Genomic DNA, 19,416 nt, shown 5'->3' with positions numbered 1-19,416 from the left:
ACAGCCGGTGGTCTTCCTTAGGACGTTGATCGACTCAACTCTTATGAGAGCACGTCTACCTCAGGTGAGATCGGAGAAGATACAGGCCTACCTTGATCATTTCCGGCTTAGACGAGCCATATCCGTATTAGAGTGCCAGAAGTTACTCAGCCTACTCACGTCAGCTTCTCTGTTGATTCCGCTGGGCCTTCTTCACCTCAGGCCACTCCAGCGATGGTTCAACTCTCACCATCTACACCAGAGACAACACAGACATCGTCAGCTATCGGTGACAAATGCATGTATGAGGACTCTGTTGAAATGGCACTATCACTCCTTCCTGTTGGAGGGAGTTATACTGAACAGAGTCTACTGCAGGGAGCTCGTGTGCACCGATGCTCGCTAGCGGGTTGGGGGGCAGTGTTCAGAGGCATGGCAGCGAGCGGACGCTATAGCCCCCCATGGAGTGGCAAGCACATCAATGTGCTGGAGCTCAGGGCAGTTCGCCTGGCACTCCAACAGTTCCTGCCATACTTGGAGGGAAAGCATGTCCTGGTCAGACAACACCACGGTAGTGGCGTATATCAGTCACCATGGAGGACTGAGATCACGGCACCTCCATGAAATGGCTCGGAAGCGCTTACTGTAGGCTCAGAGCCGCTTATCATCAATGCGGAATGTAACATCCCCAGGGTCTTGAACTGGGCAGTGGACATGCTTTTGAGAACCAGAGGGGGACTGGAGTCTACACCCTCAGGTGGTGTTACAGCTGTGGCAAAGGTTCGGGAGAGCGCAGGTAGTCTTGTTTGCATCTCAGGAGAACATTCATTGTCCCAGCTGGTTCTCGATGTCGGACCCTCCAGGCCCTCTGGGTTTGGACACCCTTGCTCACGATTGGCCGGCAACAACACTTTATGTGTTCCCACCATTTCCCCTGATCACAGCTACGCTAATCAGGGTCAGTTTGAAGAGCCACCGCCTGCTCCTGAGATGACCATGGTTCAGCCTCCTGTTGTCCCTCCTCTCTGGGACCCCATGGAAGCTGCCACTGAGACTTGACCTGCTCTCTCAGACTCGGGGGGGCGCTCTGGCATCTGGACCCACGCCGTCTCTAGCTTGGCCCCTGAGAGGCGTAAACGGGCCAGTCTAGGCATCAGAAAAATCACGTTGCCGATCGCCAGGGATTCCTCCACCAACAAATCATATCAAATACGGTGGGGCATATTCTGTGCTTGGTGTGAGCGTCATAATGTTGCCCCCGGGCTGTGTGATGTACAAACAGTTTTACACTTTTTACAAACACTGCTTGATGCTGGCCGAGTGCCATCTACTTTGAGAGTGTATTTGGCCACAATTTTGGCATGCCATGACAATGGCCCGGAGGGACCCATGAGTGGCTACCCATTGCTCTCCGAAGTTATGAAAGAAGTTAGACGTCTGCGTCCAATGAATGCCCGTTCTGTGCTAAACTGGAATCTTGAATTGGTGCTGTCAGCACTTGCTAGGCCACCCTTCGAGCCCCTGGGGTTAGCGTCCTTTGAAGCACCTATCCATGAAGGTGGAATTCCTGTTGCTTCTTACCTCCACTAAGAGGGTCCGTGAACGTCATGCTCTTTCAGTGAGCGCTGAATGTTTCCGAATGCGTGCAGACAAGCGGAGTGTTATCCTCTGGCCTAACCCCTCTTTCATGCTGAAGGTCCTGTCTGACAGACATGTGAAACGGCCCTTACATTTGTCCACATACGCACCTCCCATGGCTGCGAGGGGGCTGGGTTTTTCCCCAAGTGTGCTGTGCCCGGTGAGGGTGCTAGACACTTACGTTACATGGACGAAGACAATATGACAGTCGGAACAGCAGTTTGTGGGTTATGGTCAAAGAGTTCTGGGGAAGAGCCTATCTAAACAGAGACACTCACATTGGAATGTGGACACTATTATTACAGCATATCAGCTGGCCGGCCGGCCTTTGCCGTCTGCTATGGTGGCACATTCTACTAGAGGAGTAGATACATCGTGGGCCCTGCTCCGAGGAATTCCCCTTGATGAAATTAGCTCCTCGGCCAGTTGGGCATCATCTAGCACTTTTGCTAGGTACTATCGAGTCAACGTAGCTGCCGACAACCAGGTTGGGACGGCCGTGTTGGGTGTTGCCTCTACTTCCCTGGAGGGGGATGGAGGGACACAGCAACCATGACTGCCCTGAGCTCAGTCCTATGGGATTTTGCATTCGTAAAGTATTCAGACCCCATGGCTTTTTCCACATTTTGTTACGTTACATCATTATTCGAAAATGTATTAAATGAAACATTCTCATCATCAATCTACACACAATACCCCATAATGACAAAGCGAAAACAGGTTTTTAGATTTAAAAAAAAACTGAAATACCTTATTTACATAAATATTCAAACCCTTTGCTATGAGACTCGAAATTGAGCTCAGGTGCATCCTGTTTCCAACTTGATTGGAGTCCACCTGTGGTAAATTCAATTGTTTGGACATGATTTGGAAATGCACAGACTGCCTATATAAGGTCCCACTCTTGACAGTGCATGTCAGAGCAAAAACCAAGCCATGAGGTCGAATGAATTGTCTGTAGAGCTCTGAGACAGGATTGTGTTGAGGCTCAGATCTGCGGAAGGGTACCAAAACATGTCTGCAGCATTGAAGGTCCCCAAGAACACAGTGGCCTCCATCATTCTTAAATGGGAAAAGTTTGGAACCACCAAGACTCTTCCTAGAGCTGGCCGCCCAGCCAAATTGAGCAATCGTGGGAGAAGGGCCTTGGTCAAGGAGGTGACCAAGAACCCGATGGTCACTCTGACAAAGCTCCAGAGTTCCTCTGTGAAGATGGGAGAACCTTCCAGAAGGACAACCATCTCTGCAGCACTCCACCAATCAGGCCTTTATGGTAGAGTGGCTAAATTGAAGACACTCCTCAGTAAAAAGCCCACTTGGAGTTTGCCAAAAGGCACCTAAAGGACTCTCAGACCATGAGAAACAAGATTATCTTGGGCCTGAATGCTAAGCGTCATGTCTGGAGGAAACCTGGCACCATCCCTACAGTGAAACATGGTGGTGGTAGCATCATGCTGTGGGGATGTTTTTCAGCGGCAGGGACTGGTAGACTAGTCAGGATCAAGGGAAAGATGAAGGAAGCAAAGTACAGAAATATCCTTGATAAAAACCTGCTCCAGATCCTCAGACTGGGACGAAGGTTCAGATTAGTCATGCTGATTACAGCCTCTCACTTTTTGTTATTTGAAAATGAAATAATCTCCAAAATATCACTATTTTTAAAACAATCAATAGAAAGCAGATTGCAATTTCAGTTTAATCCACCAGAAACAACAGAACAAATATTATGGTTAAACTGAAATATACTAATTGATCAAAAAAAATAAAAAAAATAATATATATATTTTTTTAAACGGTATAACCTTTGGAAATGTTTGCTCTAGCCAAAATTACAACCAACAGATTGCAGCATTACTGCAAAAATGGAGGAGGCAAGTGGAAAGAGGAGAAGGTAAGGTACTGGTCTGTTGGCCCTGCATTAAAGATCAAAATTGTCTTTAGAAAATTGTGATAATTAAAAAAGTATATGTTATGATAATTATGTTCTCAATGTTCATAAACTGAACTTCAATTAAACTACTCGGTCTGTTACCAAGAATTTGTAAGGTTCTTGTTGAAATGAAACAGACAGAGGCCAGTCTACAATAGTCAGAATGTTTATTTGCGAGAGCTCTGCCCATCCTTACATGTACATTGGTTTATATACTTCTCATTTTGTCATAACTGTCCCTCCTCCTCTAAGACAATGACAATATAGTTCACAAGTCTTCTCCTTCTCATACACTGCCTGCCACCTGTTATACAATCTACTACAAGCCCAAGGTTTCTCCCCTCCCTGGGTGGGGACAGAATGTCCTGAAAGGAACACAGTAGTACAGCTTGTCTGTCGATAGCTCCTCTTATCTCATACATTATCTCACACTTGCACCCTGCTTACATACTAAAAAGGAACAAAACGTCCTTGTTCTAGTTCTGACTAAAACTACACACATCAGATTTATAGATTTATGATTCTAATAAATTTCATACAATCATACAGTGACAGGGTAGAATTCTGTTAGTTATAGTTCTACGTTAAATGTATACATCATTTAGTCATTATTCATAAAATTCATAACAGTATACCAGCTTCATTTAAGGACCAAAAAATTGATAACGCACCAAACAGGTTGCAAAATAGTTGGGAGGAGATTGTCGATGTACCGATTCCATGGCACATGGTTAACTGATACACAAAATGACGCTGGATTCAAAACTTAGAGTTTTTCTTTTTAAATTATTATACCAGATTCTTGCAACCAATAGAATGTTATATATACAGTTGAAGTCAGAAGTTTGCATACACCTTAGCTAAATACATTTAAACTCAGTTTTTCACAATTCCTGACATTTAATCCTAATAAAAATTCCCTGTTTTAGGTCAGTTAGGATTACCACTTTATTTTAAGAATGTTTGAATGTCAGAATAATAGTAGAGAGAATGATTTATTTCAGCTTTTATTTCTTTCATCACATTCCCAGTGTGTCAGAAGTTTACATACACTCAATTAGTATTTGGTAGCGTAGCCTTTAAATTGTTTAACTTGGGTCAAACGTTTCGGATAACTTTCCACAAGCTTCCCACAATAAGTTGGGTGAATTTTGGCCCATTCCTCCTGACAGAGCTGGTGTAACTGAGTCAGGTTTGTAGGCCTCCTTGCTCGCACACGTGTTTTCAGTTCTACCCACACATTTTCTATGGGATTGAGGTCAGGGCTTTGTGATGGCCACTCCAGTACCTCGACTTTGTTGTCCTTAAGCCATTTTGCCACAACTTTGGAAGTATGCTTGGGGTCATTGTCCATTTGGAAGACCCATTTGCAACCAAGCTTTAACTTCCTGACTGATGTCTTCAGATGTTGCTTCAATATATCCACATAATTTTCCATCCTCATGATGCCATCTATTTTGTGAAGTGCACCAGTCCCTCCTGCAGCAAAGCACCACCACAACATGATGCTGCCACCCCCGTGCCCCTGTGCTTCATGGTTGGGATGGTGTTCTTCGGCTTGCAAGCCTCCCCCTTTTTCCTCCAAACATAACAATGGTCATTATGGCCAAACAGTTCTATTTTTGTTTCATCAGACCAGAGGACATTTCTCCAAAAAGTACGATCTTTGTCCCCATGTGCAGTTGCAAACCATAGTCTGGCTTTTTTATGGCGGTTTTGGAGCAGTGGCTTCTTCCTTGCTGAGAGGCCTTTCAGGCTATGTCGATATAGGATTAGTTTTACTGTGGATATAGATACTTTTGTACCTGTTTTCTCCAGCATCTTCACAAGCTTCTTTGCTGTTGTTCTGGGATTGATTTGCACTTTTCACACCAAAGTACGTTCATCTCTAGGAGACAGAACCCGTCACCTTCCTGAGTGGTATGACAGCTGCGTGGTCCCATGGTGTTTATACTTGCGTTCTATTGTTTGTACAGATGAACGTGGTACCTTCAGGCGTTTGGAAATTGCTCACAAGGATGAACTAGATTTGTGGAGGTCTACAATTCTTTTTCTGAGGTCTTGGCTGATTTCATTTGATTGTCCCATGATGTCAAGCAAAGAGGCACTGAGTTTGAAGGTAGGCCTTGAAATGCATCCACAGGTACACCTTCAATTGACTCAAATGAGGTCAATGAGCCAATCAGAGGCTTCTAAAGCCATGACATCATTTTCTGGAACTTTCCAAGCTGTTTAAAGGCACAGTCAACTTAGTGTATGTAAACTTCTGACCCACTGGAATTGTGATACAGTGAATTATAAGTGAAATAATCTGTCTGTAAACCATTGTTGGAAAAATTACTTGTGTCATGCACAGAGCAGATGTCCTAACCGACTTGCCAAAACCATAGTTTGTTAACAAGAACATTGTGGAGTGGTTGAAACACAAGTTTTAATGACTCCAACCTAAGTGTACGTAAACTTCCGAATTCAACTGTAGCTTGTTTTTTGTCGCAGTTTCAGGAATGGCTGAAACAATTTAACATTTACTTGGAGCTAACTCTGCAAATAGCACTGCTGGGTGATTTGATAACTCATAGTCAACTGAGCAATAATATAATACTCTTAGCAAAGTTTTTTATCTTTAATCTACAATCTGTAGAAACTATGAGAATAGAAAGGTTCAGAACTTTTGTGAAACATCACAGCACAGTGGAAAAAAATATATGGCAGCTAGAAATCAAATCTGGATTGTCTTCAGAGATAGATGGGAGAGGTTGAGAGTAGCTGAAGGCTGGGACTAAAAACAAACAAAAGATAACTAATGTGAAATATACTGTCTGTGAAATGTATTTTGTATGTATAAACTGTTAGTGGAAGCCTAAGAATTGTTGTCCATTAGTTTATTCCAATTAGGGGAGGGGAAGTAGGGTTAGGGTAAAATAATAAAGATGGAAAATATATTTAATTCGTTTTCTCCAATTAGGAGAGGGGTGAAATATATAATTTAATTTTAATATTAAACTAAATTGAAATAGAATTTTAAAACGGAATGCAATATTCACTCAATTCAGTTTGAAATCGTGAAATACCAGTTCAATTTATGAATTCAATGATTCAATTTGTGCATAAAAAATTATTTAAAAAATATGATTTTCAAATTCTAAATACAAATTCTAAATTATGGAATTCAAATCCAATTCTGTTGGCACTGAAATCGCTCTATAGACATGACATTACGTTACGATGCAAAACCTTTCCAGTGGTTTTAGTTAATGTAGTTGGTGCAAACTAGCCACTTCTGAAATGCACTCATTACAAATAACCACAGTGATCTCCTTATTGCTAGCTACTATTATCTATTTTTTTTATTAAAGCGGATAAAGTAGGCAGCAGGCATGTGCACAGGTTGGGCTCAACCAGAGAGAAAGAGGTGAAGCGAGAGATTTAACCCGCCCAAAATCTGTCCACAAAACAAAGACAACAAAGTAAGGTCAATGAGAAAGTGTCGAATTTGGTCAACAAAACATTACATTTCTAATTTGCTATGTGAGCCTTATTTGATTGAATAGACGTTTCGTAATGGTTAGGTTGTTATAAATGCACTGATATAAGTGGAAGCACGTGGCATTTCGGCAACTTTGGGGAAAAAACTACTTTATTTCAGCCTTGTGCCTGTTGACGTAGAGATAGAAGACTTCATCATGGATATAACCCAGTTTAGCATGAACATTGCCATTGAGGGTTTCCACCATTTTAAAGTCGTCAACTGGGTGGGGATTCCTATGAGTTGGGAGCAATCAGCCAATGAAGAAGAGGAAAATGTACTACTTTAAAATGGAGATAGCTTCAATGACGCTGACCATGCTGTCACAGACGCTATATGGCACAGCTACAAATAAGAGTCCTCTATCTATCGCTATGGCCTGTTGTTCACACGCGTATCTGCCCTCTCATTGGCTAGAATGGTCCCACCTGATCCCGCATCCTCCTGCCTACCTTACATTTTTGAGGACATGTATTTCCATTTGTAGTGGTCACTCAAATATCTTGTCAATATAATAGACAATCTTTGACTACTTTGAGTTGACTATGTCTGTGTCTCTCACTAGGCAGGTTTCCACTGACCCAGGTTTATTTGACAAAAGCAATGTCACAAACAAGATCATTGTGACCATGGCTCAAATCTCAAAGAAGTCTAAGAAACTGGACATTAATGTTGCTGCGGTAGAAACATTTTTGGGGCTTAAGGATTTTACATCTTATTTATTTATTTTTAACAAACAAACACTTGTTCTCAGTTGAGGCTGATGTTTATCTCAACAAGTAGCATCTCAAAATACAACGGAGATAGAACCACCAAATCACCTAGTCATTTCCGATAAAAACATATCAACAAAATAGACTGTCCAATCAATTATATGAATCATGGGTGCTATACTAAACAATCAGTGCTGAACACAACACAATCTTTCCCCCTCCTCTTTTAAACTAGGCATAAAAGAAGGTAATAAAGTCATGAAGATGAGCAGGGCGGGAGCACACCCTTACAGGCCGCAAGATGGGTGCTGCAGCGACAGCAACAGGTGCCTGTGCACCTCGCACTTGTACTTTAGTTGGGGCCAAGGGAGTGTGTGCCACCGGTAGTGAACAACTCAAGGTGGCATCAATGGCAGAGTGGGGACATGCAGGATATGGCACCTTCCTCAGTTGGCTGCCATGCCAGCGAGAGCCGTCAGTCAGTTGAAATGTTGCTGGGCCCAGCTAATGTTGAACTTGACACAGTGTTGACAAGAAGGTGCGGTGCTTGTCTGTACGGTGTGGTCGTTGTACCCTGACCCAATCCCTCACTTGGATTCACAGGAGGTTGGTGGCACGTTCATTTGGGAGAACGGGCTCGTGGTAATGACTGGAGCAGCTCTGTAGTGCAGCAGAGTTTGCGACAATGACTCAGTGAAGGAGCTTCAGCTTCAAAATGCCAAGGTGGCCAACACTCCTACTCTGAGGCTGCTTGGCAGTGCAGTTTCCGCGAGCCAGCTGTGTCGGTCCAGCATGACAGCTCATGTTTGAACCTGGCATATGGTTGGAGTTCCGACGGGAGCTGTGCTGGCCAGCCATTGGCTACGTATTCCCCCACCGTCATGAAGATGAGGTCATTGGCTGATTCTTGGGTCAGCTCCTTGAGCAACACTGTGTCCTGGAGAGGTGAGTGTAGGAGCTGGATGGGGTTCTCCTCTGAGTCAACCTGGCACAGGTGGAGTCTGGGAGAACAGAGCGAAAGGAGGTCGGCCACCACATTGTCCCTGCCCGTCGTAAACTGCAGCTTAAAGTTATACTGCTGGAAGCGGTCTGACCAGGATGAAAGAATGTCTGTGGAGGTAAATGTGCCACCGCTTGAAGGCCCAGACACATGCCAGTGCCTCCCTCCCTCTCTCTAACGGAGTACTTCTGTTCCACATGAGGTTGGTGGCACCTTAATTGGGGAGGATTGGCTCACGGTAATGGCTGATGCGGAATTTGTGGAATGGTATTAAATACATCAAACACTTGGTTTCCATGTGTTTCATGCCATTCCATTTGCTCAGTTCCAGCCATTATTATGAGCCGTTCTCCCCTCAGCAGCCTCCACTGTTTGGTTCGGTGGGGCTACGATGTGCGAGGCATGAAAGCCACCGGGTTTTCAACACCGTCCTGAAGCTGGGAGAGGACCACTCCCACTGCAGTGGCTGACGCGTCACAGGTGATCAGAGTTAGGCTGGGGAGGTTAATGTGGGCCAGGACAGGTGAAGTGGTCAGCAGTTCTTTGAGAGCGTGGACAGCCTGTGCACAGTCGGGTGTCCAGGCCTAGTACACCTCCTTCTTCAACAGCTGACACAGAGTGGAATGGCGGAGTACTGGGGCAGGAAGCGTATGTAGTAACTGGTCATTCCCAGAAATGAGGCAAGTTGTGTAGCAGATGACGGTTCTGGGACACAATGTATGGCTTCCATGTTTGACTGCAGCGGCGAGAGCCCTCGGGCTGATACACGGTACCTGACAAAGTCGATCTCTGGCACTAACAAGCACTTCTCAGTGTTGAGTGTGAGGATGTGTTGACTGAGAACTGCGGTGGCTGCTTGCAGACGTTGGTCATGGACGATGTCGTCCAAGTAGACAGGCACTCCAGAGACCCTGGCAAGGATTGTGGGCATTATCTTCTGGAAACAGCTGGGGGCCTAACTTTTTTTTACCCCGATATGAGTGACGAAGGCTGTCAGGTTCCTACTCTGGGTCAACATAACTGATTGGCAGCTCTCAGTTCCAAGCAGACCCGCAGCTCTCCAGACTTCCTTTTAGTGATGACCAAGTTGGACACCCATGGGAGGCATCCACCGGCTCTATGAATCCATCCTCCAGCTGCTTGTGTAGATCCTTAGTGACCTCCTCACGTAAAGTCAGTGGAATACGACGTAGAGGTTGAATGATTGGAGTCACCGAAGGGTCGAGGAGGGGCTTAGGTGTGAATGTAGTCAGGGCACCTATGCCGTTGAAGACGGTGGGCCATCGCTTTTGCCATGGGGAGGCAATACGCAGGATTGTTGAGCCGCTATTGTCCAACTGAGAGAACCCCAGGCTGGTTGAGACTATGGATGCTGAGGGACTATGGATGCTGTAGGGACTATGATGTTATTGGGACTAATGCTACTCAGAGACTATAGATACTGTAGAGTCTATGGCGACTGTAGACACTATAGAGGAACCGCAGAAGATACATATGTATGCATAGGAGGTAACGACAAGAGAATCGTTGAAGATGCATAAGGAGTAGTAAGGGAGATTACTGAGTGTGTTTGGGAATAGAACTAAATGAATGTAGATGTGAGAGTTGTGTGAGTGTGGAAAAGACGTGTTAAGCTGATTGAAATTTGGATAATAAGAGTTTGAGAGGGTAACAACTTATATGGGTAAGGGCTGTTCATTGATGCCCCCGAACACTACCTCTCGGGCTGGCTGCGCTGTGATCGTTGCTGGTGGTGTGGAAGTTCATTTATAACCTTATATAGAGGTAGGCAAATTGTATGTGTGAATGGAACCCTGGTGTGTGTGTGGGAAGATATGAAAAGAGAGATTAAATTGTATGTGTATATAATCAGTTACTAGAGATTTGATGAAGTAACAATGGAAAAAATCATAATAATATACAACTTGCACACCCACACGTAGACATAGGTAAGTGGTGTAAAAAGTATTAAGAGAAATTAATAGTATAATGGGTTACTAGATTTGATAAAGTTATAGAATAGAATAAAACTTTCTTGTCCATCCAGGATGGACATTTTTCTTTAGATTCACCTTCCATTAAAATAATCACATACAAATACATTCTCACATCATACACATTTAAACCAGTCAGTCCATCATATTGTATACACTAACAACATAGAGGACATGAACACAACGACCACTGTCCCAACTGCACTAGATAGATATGTACATATACCGATACAATTTACTTTGCATTTAGTATTCCAACAGCACAGGGAACGAATGAATGTTTGAACACATTCTTCTTGGCCATGGGCATTCTGAAGCGCCGGCCAGAGGGAAGCCTCTCCAACTGAGGGTGTAGAGGGTGGTAGGGGTCGCCAACAAAAGCCAGTGCCTTCTTTTTGGTTGCCTTATGGAACAGAATGCTCAACTGTGCCTGTGGTCGACCAATTACTTTGCTGGCTGTGTTTACTATTCTGGTCAGTTTGCTTTTTCTCCTCACACTCAGATTACCATACCAGACTGTATGAACAATGTATGAATGTATAATGGGTTACTAGAGTTTAACTTGCTAGGTAGATGTCTTGTTTTGCACGCTTTGTACAAAATAATAAAATGCAGTACTACAGGATATTTCTTAACGTAGCTCTTTATTAGCTAGCTATAACTGTCATGTTCACGTATCGCCAACCAGGATCAAACTGACCATGACCTAACCATTTGGGTGGTCTTAACCAATCATAGCACAGTATGATATGGCGGTAAAATGCATCCAATTATAATTCAGTATGTTTACACATATGAATATTACAGTAGAGGCTTATTATGGATAGAGCACGCCATCTACAGGGGACTGATAGACATTGCCAGCCCAGTTTTAAAGCATGTTGATCGCAGAAAGTTTATCTCTTCCCTTCTGAATTGGCCAATGTATTTTATAATTTTGGCACATTACATATGAATCTCAAAATAATAGACATGTAATAAGTGTAAAGCATAGAGTGAATATCCAACAGAAATTGGTAATAAATATACAGAGTAACATTGTTAGGATAGACTAAAATGAAAACAAAGCCTTCCAATACAGAGAAAGTTATCATATTTGTTTTGTTTTTAACCTTACAATAGGTGTGAAGGCAGAACATTGTTTGAGAGTGAGACGTGTGTATTAGCAGTAGTGATTGAGATGGTCTTCCTATTGGGAAGAAGGGAGTCCTAGTTGAAGGAAACAGATATGGAGACTAGTGAAAGTAACAAAGTGAATGGTAATATTAGTGGCTTTCAGATAGCACTCTAATAATGCAATGTCTTAGCATTTTGAAGAAGTAAATGTTTCAATACAAGATCACATGACGAACAGAGTGAGCATTGGGACTGATATTAAATTAGAGGCCGCCATCTGTGGTTTGGGTTAGAAATAAGCTTCCTGTGGATAAATAGATAGCTGCCAGTACTCACTGAACTCAAACAGTCTGTAAGGGACACAGTGGGAATATTTGGGACAGAGGTAAGAATAATTGAGTAAGAGACGTTTTGACAATTTCCAATCATTATTACTCAATTCTATAGTTTGGATAATACCAGTGATTTAAGTAAGAAGGTAATGTCATCTAAAACAATAATCTGGTTCCATTACGTGGAACTGTGTCCAGAATTGAAGTAGATCAGAGTAAATGTTTTTAGTACTGAATATTGAGCTGATAAGCCAGCACCAACATTTTTTAAGGTTCTAGCAGATTTGTAAAACAACAGGTTTCATATTTTGACTAGTTGATGTCACAGGGACATATGTCAATGCAACAGGTCAAAATTATAAGGTTACAAAACAGGGGCTCTGGGATTGTTTACTTTAGAAGGTGCCTATTCCGCTTAAAACTTCTTGTCAATAGGGGGGCGCTGTTTTCACTTTGGAAAACATTGTGCCCAAATTAAACTGCCTCGTACTCTATTCTAGATCGTACAATATGCATATTATTATTACTATTGGATAGAAAACACTCTCACGTTTCTAAAACTGTTTGAATTATATCTGTGAGTAAAACAGAACTCATTTTGCAGCAAACTTCCATACAGGAAGGGAAAAATCTGAAAACGATGCTCTGTTCCAGGGCCTGCCTATTCAATTGGCTAATATTTATCGATATGCATGCACTTCATACGCCTTCCACTAGATGTCAACAGGCAGTGGAAGGTGGAATGGGGTGTCTAGCTTGATCTGAGGCCGAACAAGAGCTTTTGGAGTGACAGGTCTGGAAATTTCTTTGTCTTCTCTGGCGCGCGAAGTACGTCGACATTGGCTTCTGAAAAGCGTTCGGTATACACGGCGGATATCTCCAGCTCTGATTTTATTTGATACATGTGATAATAACTTCGTAAAGTATGTTTTTTCAACCGAGTTTTATCAGATTATTCAACGTTTATTGGGACTTTTGGAGTTTTCCGTTCTTTGCGTTGAGAGAAACTGGGAACGTCATCAACATTGGCTAGCATTGTGGCACGAATTCGACAGGAGAAAAGGACAATCTAAAACCAAACAACGATTTATTCTGGAAATAGGACACCTTGTACAAGATTCTGATGGAAGCTCAGCAAAAGTAAGAACAATTTATGATGTTATTTCGTATTTCTGTGGAAAATGTTGATTCCTATTCTCTGCCGTTTTGGCGGGCGCTGTCTCGCAATAACGCAAGCTGTTTGTTATGGTAAAGTTATTTTAAAAATCTAACACGGCGGTTGTATCTTTCATTTGCCATACAACAAATATTTTTATGTAAAGTTTATGATGAGTTCTTTGGTCAGATTAGGTGAGTGTCCAAAATAGCTCCGGACATTCTGGTGAATCGATGCTACATATTCACAATGTATAACCACGGTTTGCAGCTCTAAATATGCACATTTTCGAACAAAACATAAGTGTATTATATAACCGGATGTTATAAGACTGTCATCTGATGAAGTTGGTCAATGTTAGTGATTAATTTTATATCTTTTGCTGGTTTTTGCGAATGCTATCTATGCAGTGAATAAATGCGGTTGTGTGTTTGGCTATTGTGGTTAGCTAATAGAAATACATATTGTGTTTTTGCTGTAAAACACTTTAAAAAATCAGAAATGATGGCTGGATTCACAAGATGTTTATCTTTCATTTGCTGTATTGGACTTGTGATTTCATGATATTTATATGCTATTATTTAATTGTGGCGCTATGCTAGGCTATGCTAGTCAGCTTTTACTGATGAGGATGCTCCCGGATCCGGGATGGGTGTTAAGTAAAGGTTAACAGGACACTGTATCATCTGATGTGTCTGAAATATAATTCTGGATACGCATGGTTTTATCAAGACTTCCTGCCCAAGATGCAGTAAACTTGATTAAGATTAAGAATTTTTAGGACTGATTTTGATGTGCAAACTAAGTCATTGTTTATTTTCTTTCTTCCAGGATGGATGGAATGTCCGCTACCATGTTTACCAATGATTCTGTATCTCTCCCTTTGAATGGCTTCCTGAGGAAAGGATGCACCTTAAAGGGCACACAAATTACATTTTCTGAAGTGTTGTTCATGGCTGTCTTCTCTCGAGGTTATGGCAAAGGTGATATGGTGGAAATTACAAGATTATGTTTTAATGCTGTTATTCCATCAAATGGTTGTTTTATGCAACAGAATAAGGGGTTGATAGAACGCTCATCTGTGTGTGTTTTACTGAGGATGGGCCTCTGGAAGATTTACAATGTCTTTGGGTGATACCGCATTCCAGAGCATGAGTTAATGTTTCTGTTCTATAGGATACCAGGGAGAGATGACCCCAGGGCCAGACCTTGGTCTCTACACAAAGATAACTGTTTTTACAGCAAATACTGTCTGCTGTGAATTGTAAGTATCTTTCATACAAATCTTAACCTTGTGACCAATTCCATACATCTGTTGTTCGTCATGTAGACTGAAGGGGGTGTATCTTGGCTATAAAATACCTTTGTACCTTTGTCTCGGGGCTCTCAACGAATCATCTGAGCGTGATTCATCGACCAGCCATCATTAACGTAGAGCACTCAATCGATCGCTTTATAAGTGTGTGTTGTATTGACCTGCTCCCTTATTAATAAGCGAATAAAGATTTAGTTTAAGTATAACTCTGACTTGTGTGATAAGTTTGTCTTTCCTCATATGATAGTAAAGAAATTAACTTCTCTAGGATAGGGGGCAGCATTTGGAATTTTGGATGAAAAGCGTGCCCAAATTAAACTGACTGCTACTCATGCCCAAAAGCTAAGATATGCATATTATTAGTAGATTTGGATAGAAATCACTCTGAAGTTTCTAAAACTGTTTGAATCATGTCTGTGACTATAACATAACTTATTTGGCAGGCGAAACCCCGAGGACATTTTTTTTTTTTTTTTTGAGGTCACTCTCTTTTCAATGGGTTTCATTGGGAATCCAGATTTCTAAGGGACCTTCTTGCAGTTCTTATCGCTTCCACTGGATGTCAACAGTCTTTAGAAATTGGTTGAGGTTTTTCCTTTGAGAAATGAAGAAGTAACACTGTTCAGAATGAGGGTAGAGAGAAGCGTACTCTTTGTTAGAGGCGCATGACCTGAAAGCTCGCTATACTTTGTTTTCCTCCGGAATTGAACACAGATCATCCCGTCTTAAATTTTAGCGATTATTTACGTTAAAAAATACCTAAAGTTGTATTACGAAAGTAGTTTGAAATGTTTGGACAAAGATTACAGGGAACTTATGAGATATTTTGTAGTCACATTGCGCGAGTTGGAACCGGTGTTTTTCTGGATCAAACGCGCCAAATAAATGGACATTTTGGATATATATTGATGGAATTAATCGAACAAAAGGACCATTTGTGATGTTTATGGGACATATTGGAGTGCCAACAGAAGAAGCTCGTCAAAGGTAAGGCATGAATTATATATTTATTTCTGCGTTTTGTGTCGCGCCTGGAGGGTTGAAATATGATGGTCTGTGTTTGTTTGCTTGGGTGCTATCCTCAGATAATAGCATCGTTTGCTTTCGCCGTAAAGCATTTTTGAAATCTGACACGTTGGCTGGATTCACAACAAGTGTAGCTTTAATTTGGTATATTGAATGTGTGATTTCATGAAAGTTAAATTTTTATAGTAATTTATTTGAATTTGGCGCTCTGCATTTTCACTGGATGTTGGCCAGTTGGGACGCCAGCGTCCCACATATCCCAGAGAGGTTAACCACCACAGTGACCACAGAAGGTATTTAGATGCATGAAAGGGATAATTCATCCAAGAACAGTGTGAGCCCCACCCCCTCTAACCGGCTGAAGTAATGGCGACAATGGCGTTCACTATGCTCCTTCAACACTTCAACCGTGAGACCTGAGTTCCGAGCCAGCAACGTGTACACAGCATCCAGTCGAAGCTATCAACTGCCTTTTCTCTCATGTCATTTCTCTCAGGAGTGCAACATGAGTCCACGTGGAGTGAGCATGGAGAGAGATCCCGTCCAAACTTCTTACATGCTGCTGGTGTACTGGTAGTAAAATGGACAAGACATAATGGACCGTAAAGGACAGTGGTGGCTCAGGTGAGAGATTTGTCTGCTTGGGAAAATCTGATTATTCCCCAGATATTATAATTGGGTCATTATCAAGGGCCATCCACTATGAACATGTGTGCCATTCGGAGGACGAACTGAAAAACATCTGATGAAGAAACGCCAGAAGAATGAGTGCCATGAAGGAGGGGGTCAACCGTGCCCGTAATTGATTTAGGCTTGTCCAAAATGGTTTATTTGGGGTATCAGATTGATTGTGGAGGTCTGCACATTGCAAAGGTTATAGTAATTTAGACTAGAAATGCATTGAGATACCGATCTGCCATTAACATGCCACTCGTGACAAATGCTCCAGCTGAAATGTCATTGCCAGAATCCATCAATTAAATTGTGTAATGAAGCATATGTGGAACTGTATGAAGCGAAGGTCAAACCGCTTAAGGATCGGAACCTTTTTTTAAATTGTCACCTAAAATGACATACCCAAATCTAACTACCTTTAGCTCAGGACCTGAATCAAGGATATGGATATTCTTGATACCATTTGAAAGGAAACACTTTGAAGTTTGTGGAAATGTGAAATTAATGTAGGATAATATAATACATTAGAACTGGTAAAAGATAATACATGTGTTTTTTCCCCCGTTCTTTCCCCATCATCTTTGAAATGCAAGAGAAAGGCCAAAATGTAATATCACAGATTAGGTGCAATTTAGATTTTGGCCACTAGATGGCAGCAGTGTATGTGCAAAGTTTTAGACTGATTCAACAAACCATTGCATTTCTGTTCAAAATGTTGTATCTAGACTGCCCATATCTGCCTAATTGGTTTATTAATACATTTTCAAGTTCATAACTGTGCACTCTCCTCAAACAAGAGCGTGGTATCTTTTCACTGTAATTTCTACTGTAAATTGGACAGTGCCATTAGATTAACAAAAATGAAAGCTTTCTGCCCATATCAGATATGTCTATGTCCTGGGGAAATTTCTTATTACTTAGAACCTCATGCTAATCACATTAGCCTACGTTAGCTCAACCGTCGCGCAGGGGGGACTTAAATTAAAACATTTGACTGCAATGGTTTTACAAGTTGGATTGTACAACCCAGAATGAAGGGTTAGAAAGGATGAAGTTTTATGTGTTGATTTTGTTTACAACCCAGAATGAAGGGTTTTGAAAGTGTCTGGTTTTATGCGTTGATTTTGTTTACTTACTCCTCTGTTAAGTAATAACCAATTTCTGTGCTCATGCAAGTGACTGATTGAACGTGCCTGGGAGGAATCCTCACTATCAGTATCTGCAATTTGTCAGTACGCCCAGAACTTTGTTTTGAGAATGAAAGGGATATCTCAGTTTCAAGGTCTCAGCTTGGAGAGAAGAAGCCTCATGAGGTATTGGTCTGTCACATGCATGAACCAATATTGGTCGGTAACATGCATGAACCAAACGTTAATGATTAATTAATTATGAATAATAAATTAGCTAAATCATGCAGATATAACTTGTCTGTGTAAGCAGTATATAAGAGAACTAATGGGACTGCCCCGGTAGAGCTCACTTCAGACTGGTACTTTATGCATTAAAGTTTGACTGTTACCTCTCCAGCTTGCTGTTAATAAACAATGATTCATTTAAGATTGACTTTGAGTGTCCCATGTGTAGAATTTCCACAACATTCCGTTTTTGGGGGGAATCCTGTTTCCATCCCACACTGTAGGTGGCGGGATGCACATTAAATTGTTCAATTGCCAATATCTTGAAAAAGAAGAAGAACTCATTGTGATGTGTAATGGAAAGAGAAGAGAAGAAATGATCTAAAGATCAACAAAATTTGTATGCATTCGACAGGGGTGGATTTTTGTTTTGTCTAACTTTCTTCATTGCAACAAATGATGATGGAAACTGTGTTTTTCTAATGAATTATGATTGACGAAGGTACACGGGGCACATGATGTCATCACATAACTATAAAGCTACACTCCACATTTAGTTCTAAATGGCCACTGTTTTAAAAAATACATTTCTCAACTATAAAAATGTTTCTTTGCAGGATCCTTGTCCTGACTTTCAAGAATGGCTGAATTGCCTATGAGGAAATAAATAAATAAATGGTATGGTTTTTGGGTAAATGCCGGAAAATAAGGTCTGTGGTAAACACAGGCTTAGGAGATGAGATAATGAGATAATCTTCATCAGCTAACATCACCTTTTGTGAATTTTGAAACTTTTATGTAATGAAAAAAGCACATAAAGGTTTCATCATTACTAAAGTTCATGTTAACTGACTGATATTATCTCATAGAACAAAATGTTTAAGATCTCCTAAGCCTGTGTCAACCTTAGACCTTATTTTCGGCGTTTATCCCAAAACCCCATAGGAATGACTGAACGAACCAGAGGTAACTCATTTCTGTTTTTTAGGACTACAAGCTGGCAAACTACTGAAACCATATCCTAGTCACTAGTCGCATGTTTGATTGGTAAGGCAAAAGCAACCGACTGTAGACGAAAGTCAGAGTGAAGTCGGGGGAGGTGGATCTGCAACAGCTGAAAGTTTGACACTATAATGTGGCTTTCCAACAGCAAGGCTCAGATCAACATTGCAGTGTTACAATTGTTTATAAAAGTTTTTCTTTATAATGTCGAAAAATAAACATGGCTCCAACCCCCATATCACACACTTACAAACTGAAATCGTATGTGTGTAGGCCTACATTGTACAATCAATAAGTGAAATAGAGACTCAAATAGTGCCGTTATTTGCACTTGTATACCAATGTATTAGCGGTGACCATCGACTTAACAAAAGTGATCCGCTCAAACAGTTTCAATACTACTTACAGACATCCACCAACAATTTTTAAACTTTTACTGTTGAAAAGTGATATCCCAATTATAAATACAGTAAAGTACACAGACTAAAAAATATGTTTTTCACAAAATAGTGTTTTTTAGAAACAACTGCAAACTTCAAGAAGTAGGTCATTCAAGGAATTGGTCTGATGGGAATCCATGATGTCATCTGCCTCCCCCTTGCATGAGGAACAATAGAGGAGCAATAGAGAACAGATATCATTACATACCTGAACCTATT

This window comes from Salvelinus namaycush, chromosome 31 (genome assembly GCF_016432855.1).
Source record: "Salvelinus namaycush isolate Seneca chromosome 31, SaNama_1.0, whole genome shotgun sequence".
NCBI classification, from domain to species: domain Eukaryota; kingdom Metazoa; phylum Chordata; class Actinopteri; order Salmoniformes; family Salmonidae; genus Salvelinus; species Salvelinus namaycush.
This window is presented reverse-complemented; position numbering follows the sequence as displayed.